Source organism: Corvus kubaryi, unplaced genomic scaffold (assembly GCF_017639235.1).
Source record: "Corvus kubaryi isolate FWS band 111438036 unplaced genomic scaffold, C.kubaryi_AGA036_p1.0 split3-37296, whole genome shotgun sequence".
In the NCBI taxonomy this organism is placed as follows: domain Eukaryota; kingdom Metazoa; phylum Chordata; class Aves; order Passeriformes; family Corvidae; genus Corvus; species Corvus kubaryi.
The window spans coordinates 3,142,907-3,153,304 of record NW_024582086.1 but is presented as its reverse complement, the minus strand read 5'-3'; positions in this window follow the sequence as shown (position 1 = coordinate 3,153,304).

Below are 10,398 nucleotides of genomic sequence, written 5' to 3'. Positions count from 1 at the left end.
CCATCCATCAATCCATCCACCTACCCATCCAAACATCCACCCATCCACCCATCCACCCATCCACCCATCCATCAATCCATCCACCCATCCACCCATCCACCCACCCATCCATCCAACCATCCACCCATCCATCCATCCATCCACGCACCCATCCATCCACCCACCCATCCACACATCCAGTCATCCACCCACCCATCCCCCCACCCCTCCACCCACCCACCCATCCACCCACCCACCCATCCATCCGTCCATCCATCCATCCATCCATCCATCCATCCATCCATCCATCCGTCCATCCATCCATCCATCCATCCATCTCACTGTACTTCCAGTGCTGCCAGCCCTTTCGTGTCTGGACTGTATGTTGCTGCTCAGCTTCTTTGCAAGCAACAACTTGGTGACTTCAAAGAGACCATCTTGCTGCCCCCTTTCCTGAGGCAAGCCTGTACCTGAACATTGAGATTGCAACATTATATCTTCCTTATTGTTCAGCTGGAAAGCATTTCACTCAGATCCTCAGATAGGAATCAATTTTATTTGGAAATGGCATAAACGTTTGTCCTTGCTTTGTAGCTTCTGTGGTTGCACTCAGAAGGTTTCGTTGATGATGTGATTACTGTCCATACCAAACAATCAAAGCATCATAAAATCCTTGGGCAGTCACCTGTCTCACCCCTCCAACCTTTTCAAAGAGTAGCCCAGCACTTTTTACAGCACAAAACCCCAAGAAGTATGTCACCTATTCAAGTCAGCTCTTAAATGTGTGGGAAACAGCCAAAGATTGCTTGATATGCCTGTAGAACAAATCATTATCAAAACAGACAAACCGAGCTACTATGGGAAATTCCTGTAAGTGAATTATAGATTATAAGGTATCTGTTACGATTTAAATGAACAGAAACAAGCAAATATACATATATTTGTACTTTCGTGCAAACAATATATGTAAACAATATGCATGTAAACAATATCTATATAAACACATGTATGTACATATCTGTCCCTATACCGCAGCTTTCATTTATGAGCTTTCTGGCTGTGTTTGCAAGACAAACTGTGTGTTTGTTATGTGTGGCATAGTAGCTTGAAAATTGATTTTTTGAAGCACTTTGAAAAGGACAAAGAAATAGAAAGTAAGAACAGAGTTCATCATGGCTCAGCAGAAGAATACACAGAGCACCAGAGGCTTCAACTGAACTTGTTTGTGCCATGGCTCTGGTGTCCTCCCATGAGCTCTGAGAAGCTGCTGGGAGGTCAAGGTTTGAATACCTTTAGAAGGGTTGTCTCATTTGCTGTGTTCTGCAATTGTTTACATTTAAAATCTTTAGTCTTTCTGTTTAACTTTCCATCAGTTATGTTGGCATTCGGAAATGGAAAAAAACCAATAATTATAAAGCACTGTATAAAAAAAGGTAGTTACTGAAAGTACGGTGTGGTTAACAGATGTGCAGTGCTCCAGACCAGAAGAAATGTGCACCCTTTCTTGACCTCCATGTTCCCCACATGGACAGGACACAGTAAGGGAATGTCTTTCTGCCAGAATATCTTGGAAGAGGTTGGGGAGGTGACATGGGCAGACCACTGAAGGCATCTCTCTGGAGGCAGCAAGTGTCAATGTCAAAGGAGCTGAGACAGTCCATCACATCAACTTCTGCTAGTCTAGGAAGACTGTCTGGCTGGAGTTATTCAGCCTCTCTGTGTAGCTGGCCAAAATCTGTTTGTCTCAAGTCATTTGGCTGAGAAAGGTGATATTACAGGTTTTGCAGTTGTCCCGGTTTGAGACAAATTTGGAGGAACGTCTGAAATGAACGTCCTCTGATAGAAGGCAGGTTACAGCCTTTAATCAGATGGAGAAACAGCCCTGCTGTTTCTCTCCAGGGAACTACTGCAAAAAGAATGTTGAATATGTGGACTCTGATGAAGTAATGTTAATCACTGACCTAATGACTATTATTATCAGGATTACATAATAATTTTTTGTAAATTTGCTATATATATAAATTATTGTTAATCAGCATCATTCTTCATACTGTAGTTCATTGTGAAATCTCTTGCAGGATTTATACTTTGAAAAGCTGTATTTAGCATTGCTTTTAGAAGTAGTCACTCGCGTGGATATTTTACTATCGTTTCTTTTTGGTTCAGGGATGTAGTGGCTTTACAAGTAAATGTATGAATGCTTGAATACCATATATGACCACCCTGATAGTGGGACTCATTAACAGTGGTCCTGATTTCTGTTCAAATCTTGTTCAAACTTTTTTATCTGTTCATTGCTATAAAAATATCTCGGACTGTATTTCTCTCTCAGACAACAGTTGTGCTAGTGAAAAGGCTATACCTCAGTGATAATCCACAAATTAAAATAATAAATTGCAGACACTACAGGATCTGGAAGAAACCATTACAGTCTATTAGTTGCAGTTTAGAGTGCTAATGACATGCTAGCATCAGGCTCATTGGGAAGGACACTACTTGACTGCATTGCCAGCAGCACAGGTGGATGCTATGGGCTCCTGTCCCAGACAGATCAAAGCTTCTGTTGGGCAGCACAGGCTGCTGGAAGACTTCACTCCGTGCTGCAGATGGCAGCCAAACTCCTTATGGTGCTCTACACACATTGGGCTCCAGAGAATTCAGTGCTGGATATTGTGTCACCTCTATTGTGACAGGATGTTCCTACCACACCTCATGTGGTGGGACTGCACAGGTTCCATCTCTGCCGAAACTCCAGTATTGCAGTCATAGAGGGATGTGAGCATGAAAAGCAAGTTCATGGGGGTGAAAAACCCATTGGATGATTTTTAACCCCAGAAAGAAATGCAGCAGCTTGCTCAAAAAGTCCTTCTGGAGTGCCCAAAGACAAAAGGAAGGAGCAGGAGAATCAAAGACAGTCCAAGGCTGGGGGCAGAGTCCACAGGTGGATTGATACTCCCTCCAGCTTCAGTTACATGTACAGTGGTGGTGGCTGCCCCTCCCAGCTCTCACAGTTTATTCCTGAAGGATGAATGAGATGAGTGAGAAACCTCTCCTGGCAGCACTGGTTGGGATGAAAATGAGGAATGGCAATGAGTCACTCCAGGAGGAAGAGAGTGAGGGAAAAATTCCGATGGTAGTAAGGTGTGGGACTAAAATGCTTAATACATCAGGCTCTCTGCCTTATAGTGAGGACCACAGCATAGAAAAACAGAGGAGCTGTAAAAAGAGAAAGTGCCAAACTCTGACCAAATGTTTTCTGAGCATATCTGCATGACATGGAGGAGACAGGCAGCAGAGGGATTAATTTGCAAGAGAAGGGATGAGCTCTGTGTTTCCCAAGCAGGTGGCCAACCTGATGTCCTAGTACCACTCCATCAGCAACCACTGGCATTGCCCTGGGTCTTGCAGCAGGTCAGCATGCAAACAGCACAAACCTGGCTCAACAGCACTGCCTTCATTCACCTCAGCATGGAAAACAAGGAAGAAATGAGGCTTAAAGGGGAAAGCACTATGGAGGTGAGTCCAGTGTCTCTTTTGCTGTTGGCTCCTTGGGTAAGCGACTTACATGGGCTACCTGGGATTCAGTATCCATTTCCAGAATAGGAATGGCAGCAGGTCATTATTTCTCAGGGTCACTGTAAGAGGAAAATGCATCTTGTAATCTGGAAGACTCATCACTGCGGTAAAAAGATTTAATTTGTGCACAAATCTTTTCATACGGAAGCTTAGTGCAGCATCCGCAAGTTGTGAACTTACAGAGGAACATTTATGTTGAGGGATGAGGGACCTCCTTTTGCTGCTGGCTGCTGTGACAGCCTCTGGATATGTGGTGAGGCAGAGCAGCACATGGAAGAGAGGAAAGCCTGTAGCACAGCATGTACAATCCGGCTATGGAAGTAATTTCCACTGGGTGTCACTGTGACCACAAGTTTAGCAAAACTGAAGCGGTAAGCATTTATTACATTCCCAACCGAAATAACAAGGCTTATGGAGAACCATGGTCTTGGTAGCTTCTGTTTTAGAAGTCAAGCCCTCAAGGGGCTTATCCCACACTTCTTATAATCCTGCTGTTTGTCCATGAAGCTGTGGCCAACAGCAGGATGATGAAGCACTGTTCTTGAACCTGGTGTATGCTTCAGGTGCTTCTTGTTCTGCAGCCTTTTTAGAAAGTGCTGTGGGGCCCAGGGAGATCTTATACATGCTCTGTCTTGTTGCTGGCTCCTGGGAGATGGACTCTATGTCTTAGTTACTGCGATTGTAATCAGGGGAAGATTCAGTGCATCTACTGTTGGCCAGTATTCTGGAGAGCTGACTTTTGCAAGGTGCCAGGATCCTGAAAGCTGCTACAATGTTGTCTGAGACTGATTAAACCTGCTTAAATTCATGAAGGAGAAACTCTATGAAGCTGTGATCCAAACTGAGAGAGGGCATTGGACAAAGGCATTGGACTAGCAGAGCCAAGGCAAGACAGCTTTCTTTCGGTGCTGGGATTGAATATGCAGCCTGGCTGCTGTACTTGTAAAAAATGCCACTTCTGCAAGCACTGCACTTGTCCTCTCTTGGTGAATCCATCTATGGCTCCTGCATTGCAACTTACCTATGGGAAGCAGGCATATACAGCTAATGATCCATTAATTTCACCCACACCAGTACCTGTCATGAGGGTCCTGCTCAGCTACTGCCAACCATTCACCTTTCTGTTTACGTTTCATCACCTTTCTTCTCATGTCTTCTCTTCGTCTTTAAAATTGCTGAACGTGTCCCAGCACTTCCTTTCCATGCCAAGAGCTAGGCCTAGATCTTGGCAGGAGCCAGTTTGGTGTGTGAGGAGTGGGTTACCCTGATGTCCCCAGCCACTTTTTTCACCACTGGTGTAGCATGCTCTATTTCCACCCATCAGTGCTAGTTTTCACACCAAACACCAACATCACCCCTAAAAATTTAATATACCACGTGTGTTCCAGTGGGATTAACAGTGTCAGCTCCTTGCTGCACAGCAGATCTCTGAGGGGTTTTGCATGCTGATGTACGCGTTTCTCTTCCCCCAGAAGTAAAGAGATTTTCCGTGTCAAAACCCCACACTCCAAGCAAGCTTGGTGAAGTTTTTATGAGATAAGGTTAGAGGAGAGCTTGGTCTGATCACCCAGCTGAGATAGCAATCAATGCTTTGAGAGACGGTATACAGAAATGTCTGCTCCTCAGTTCATTGTTCCAGCTAAGCCTCACTCCTGTTTCAGCCCTGTGTGTACCAACATACAGCACCCTGGAGCAGGGCTGCAGCCCCCCAGCATCACTGTCTGGCCTTTCCCTGGGACACGTGGCCCTGCAGCTAATGCAGCTGTGCTATCCTTCCCTGCTGCCCCTGTCACCAGGCAGCTGGAGTGGGAAGCCAAGGTGGGGGAGGAATTCAGTGGCTTAAAAGTGGCTGGGGAAGAACAGAAATAGGCCAATAAAAGGCAGGAGTCATTTCAAGGAAATTATGTTACTTGTTTTCAGGGTCAGTACTTATATAATGGACTGCACACAATGCTGTAAATCTCTACTTGAGTATAAGCATATGGAAAGTATTTTGGCATAAATTAACTTCATAAATTATGGTTTCTCTGTTTTCACTCAGTCCTCCCTTTTCTTGATGATTACTACTTCAGCTCTACCTCATTTCATGGGCTTTCTCTCTTGCCCTACAGAGGACATGACAGCAATGTATCTCAAAGGACTCAAATTCTTCTGCAAAAGGACTTTTGAGCTTCCCAAGTATCATCAAGAAGAGAAAGAAAACAAAAAGCTGTGCTCAGGCAGATGTGAATGGCAATGTTGTAAGAGAAATAGCATATGCTAATGTCTTTCCAGAGCTCAGACCTATGCTTTGCTCCTGGGCCAGGGTGAGTGAGGCAGGGAGCTGGATGTGTGCATAGTGCTCCCTAGGGAGACTTCTGCACTTGACAATGGCTGCAGCCATGGACTTAAAAGAGTCAGTAGATGCACTTTTCTCTTTTGAGATAGGGTACAGCTCTGAAGCGCTTTGCCTTCAAGCTGCCACAAGGTCTCCAGTTCCCATTTTGCTTCTGCATAATCTTTCTGTTCTCCTTGTCAGGGTGTTCATTGTGCCCACCTTTCCACAACTTTTGAGTATTCTGAAGGGTGCTGTCCTTATCTGCTTTTGTCAAGGAGTCTGTACTGTGAGCTGTTCTACACCAGGGCTTACAGTACTCCTTCAAGATCTCCCATCTAGAACTGGTCAGAAAGTAGATTTCTTGTCCCAAGAGAAAATGTCAAGATTTAAATGCTTTTATTGTAAAGGAGGCCAGAGGAGCAATTTTATTACATATTACTTAAATGGTATTCCAAGGGAGATTTGCCCAGGTTTGATCCTCTCTCTTTACTCCCTTTTCTCCTTTTTGTCTTTTCTGTTTTTTCTTCTTCCTTATAAGGTAAATATCACTTTGAGTAATACAGTAAAATTCTCCGTAAGGAATAACTTTGACTTTGGATACAGGAAGTATACATGCATATTTGATGTCCTTCTGGTGGTAAAAAAAATGCAAGTGGTAAAGAACGTATTCTTGTGTTGATGAAGTGCTGCCTCCCTGAAAAAAAAATTTTAAAGTTTTTAAAAATTAAAAGCTCAAACCCTTTCTAGCATGCACTTTGAGAATAGAGGCTAGCCTCAGTTTTTGTAGGAGCTGCCTTGTTGTTGAGCTGTGGCAGAATATGAAGTGAATGTTGAGTCTCCTTAGGTTGATGAAACCACTTTTTCTTCCTGACCAAGATGAAGGCTCAGCCCTTCTCCCATCAGAGGACAGAAATGGATAGAAGGAAGAGGGGAGATGAAGTGTGGGATTTTCCCACTGCAGTCCCCGAGGGGCATATTTTTGTAGCCAGAGTAAGTTACAGACAGAATCTATCTGAAGACAGGGATAAATTTTTGAGGTTTCTCCTCTCAATAGTTTCACATTTTCCATGCAGAGAGATGGAGTTGAGATATTTTCCTTTGGAGACTTGTGGGTCTTTGAAGTGGCTTCTTAAGTTTAAAGCAGATATAAGACAGCATAAAAAAGAAGAGACTTACACTGTTTCTTTTAGTATGACAAATTCATTTTAATAACTAATTGCAGCATCAGTGCTGTTTTTGACCAGTTCTGCCAAGTAAGGGTTTTGTCTATTAGATTTTAATACCATGTTATTCTGCACTCTCAAGTATATTTCTGATTCTTTTGTGAAATGTTATATTTGTGATTCTTCTGTAAATGAGCCTCTGGCTTGGCATATGGATAATAACAGTGGGCGGAGAGGCTGCTTCAAGAACACTTGCTTTTCTGAATGTTACACGTGATTTAACAGCACTATACCTAGCACAACTATTGCACCTATCAGGTGGCATTATTTTCACAGCAGTCACTGAATTATCTGTAGTAACAGAAATGAGAGTCAGTTATTTTTCTCTCAGTTACCCCTGAATTTATTTTCGTTTATTAATCAGGCTCTAGAGCCTCAAATAGCTGCCCTGCAAATAAGAAATGTGTCGTGCAAAATTACGACTTTTGGCCTCAAATTTTATGCACCCAAGGTCTAAAACCATCTTGTTTTATCCCAGTACAATTTTCCATTTTCATTTTTCAGCTGAAAGGTCTGAACAGCCTATTTAAGTCCAAGAAAACATTTCTACATTATGTAGAAACCTTTGCCACTTCTGCTGTCATGGACACACACAACTCTCTACCAGAAAGCTTGATAGCATAAAGATTTTCTCTTAAAACTGAAAGTTTTCATTTTAAGTATCTATCTCTCACTTTTTAAGTATCTATCTCTCATTGCATTAAGCTTCAGCTATCTGCTGGATAAAAACTCAGCAGTTCCCTTGGGATATGTCTCATCTGGTCTCTTTTCCCCAGGATGCCTGGTAGTGGGATTGACCTTTAAAACTGCTTGGCAAACTGTACCTTCCATCCTTTTTCTAATGTAACTATGAGAAAGGATTGAGGAAGGGTCTGGGTTTATGTTCTTTCTTCATTTAAGTGGCAATCTGTTGAAAGCATGAGGGCAAGACCTAAGCAATGCAGATTAAAGGGTTTTAATCGTACTTTTTAACTGTTTACTTTGTATTTTTTGATGCTGCTCTCTATTTACTTCCAGTGTAAAAAGAACATATGGGGCAAAAGAAGATTGTTGAATATTGCAAATGCCACTTTCTTCAATAAGCTGTAATATCTCATTGACAAATATATCTGAGATTTCTAGGAATTTTTCCACAAAACCTTAGATAGTTCCTGCTTAGCAGGGTTTGAGAAAAAAAATATTATGGAAAAAACCCTTAAAAAACAATAACATTTTTTTAGGCTTATGGAAAAGGAAAACAGACTAATCTTAAAAAAGTTAGGAAAAAAATATTCTACAAAACCTTGGCACCTTCAGATGACATAATGGCTTTCAATCTGTTGAAAAGAGAATTTTTCTTAATTGTCTTATACACATAACAAGCTTTCCCTCCCTTGTCTTATGTTACACACATACTCTTGTCGGTAGCAGCATATTCTCTTGTCTCCTTTAAGAGGGAAGACGAAAGCAGTACAAATTCATGGCTATGTCACTTTTTGCTAGTGACAAATGGACCTTTAAATGTATGACAGTCAGAAGAATTTGGCAGACTGTTTGAAGACAAAAAGAGAAGGAGGTCAGGGTTAATTTAAACACAGAATTTTAGCTTCTAACCACATTTGATCTTATCTTGAAAGAAATTATTTAATGTATGATTGCATGGAAATGGAAAGTGCTGGAAAAACCTTAAAAGTCATCTGACACAGCATTGAATTTCCAGCATATTTTTGAGTGTGTGTCTTGGAAAAAAAGTGAACAGCTACAATTTCAGCCCTGCTTTCCAGAGGGAAAAAGTATTCACACAGAGGTTTGTTGCTGATGAATGAGAATTACCTCAGAAAAAAGTTTACTGTGTACAAATGCCTTGCACGTGGTAGAGTGAGAGGAGCATTCTTCAGTAAATACAGCAAAACAAGCTTTGAATTTGCAGTGGGATATTGATAAGACAGCCAAGGCTGGTTTTGTTATACATTGACTGTGCCAGAACACCCAGTGAATTCGCATCTTGCACACATTTTCCTCCCTTTTTGGCTGCTCATGACACTTATTTTCATTTTCATATGGTTACTATTCATCCAGTATTTTTCAGAGCCTGGAAGTGTGTTAAAAGCAGATACACAGTTGTTGTGGCAAAAATTCTGTCAGTTGTATTGGACTAGCTAACTTCGTTGAAGATTGAGGGTCTGTACTCTTTGCTGGTCTAGCAGTGGTAGTCAATACCTAAATCTTCCAAAAGCCTGAGGTCTCCTATTTCCCAGTCTCACATGGAAGGTGGTCAATCACTGACAAGTTATCTGTTAACTGATCATTTTTCCTCAGAATTAAATATTGCAGAAGTACATGGGCTACCTAATATTTCTGGAGGAGAAGGAGCATATGTATGGGTGTGGAAAGGCATGCATATGCCCTCTTTGCACCTTTTGTAATGCACAGAACAGAACACAGAGATCTGGAGCAGCTCTACAGTGGCTGAACATTGCTGCCCAAATTGGTACCCTGCCATCCCTTTCTACTGACACCCTTTCTGTTTGCAGCACTGTAGGCCTTCTTGTGTGTAGGAGGGTGCAGGAAACTTTTCCCACTTTTCTCCAGTTTAGCCTTGTTAGGCCAGTTCTGCAGGGAGGTGTCAAAGTACCGCATAACCATGACTCAGAAACTCACTGAAGGCTCTGTCAATGTTTCTGGTAATTTTGCTCATTAATACACAGAAATTAAAGCTTGTAGATTGCTTGACTTAGTTTGCTGAAAATTTAGCCTAAATCTTGTAACTGTGTAATACCATTAAAACCTTAACAGCAGCATGCACTGAATTAAGCACATATTCAGGTGGCAAAGTTGTTAGTTAGACCTTTGCAAACATGGGTTAAACTATGCAAACTTTTGGTTCCCTCTGAATTTTCTTCTGCTTGTGACATTTCTGCACTGTATAGCCCTAAATATCTTCTAATCTTCTGTTTGAAGCTATATGCCTGCCGTATGCCAAAGTGCATCTGATGTCTTATAAGTGAGCACTTGGTACAATTTCTTGACTAAAAAGTGACTTACAGCTAGATGGAAGAACTCTTCTGGGAAGAGGCCACTTCATTAGAATGGGCTTTGTGTTTGTCTGTAGCATAAAATAAGCTTGAGCTTAGCCCCAAAAATATACCAGTTTTAGATATGGTAGCACACTGTCAAGCTCCATGTGTGAGTATGGAGGGATCACGAAGCTCTCTGGGTCTCAAAAGTGCCCTGTGTTGCTATAATCCTGTCTTACTGAATGGGGTTTGGCACCCAAATTGTGTCAGTACACAATCACAGTCTTTACCACTATAGCTGTCAGTG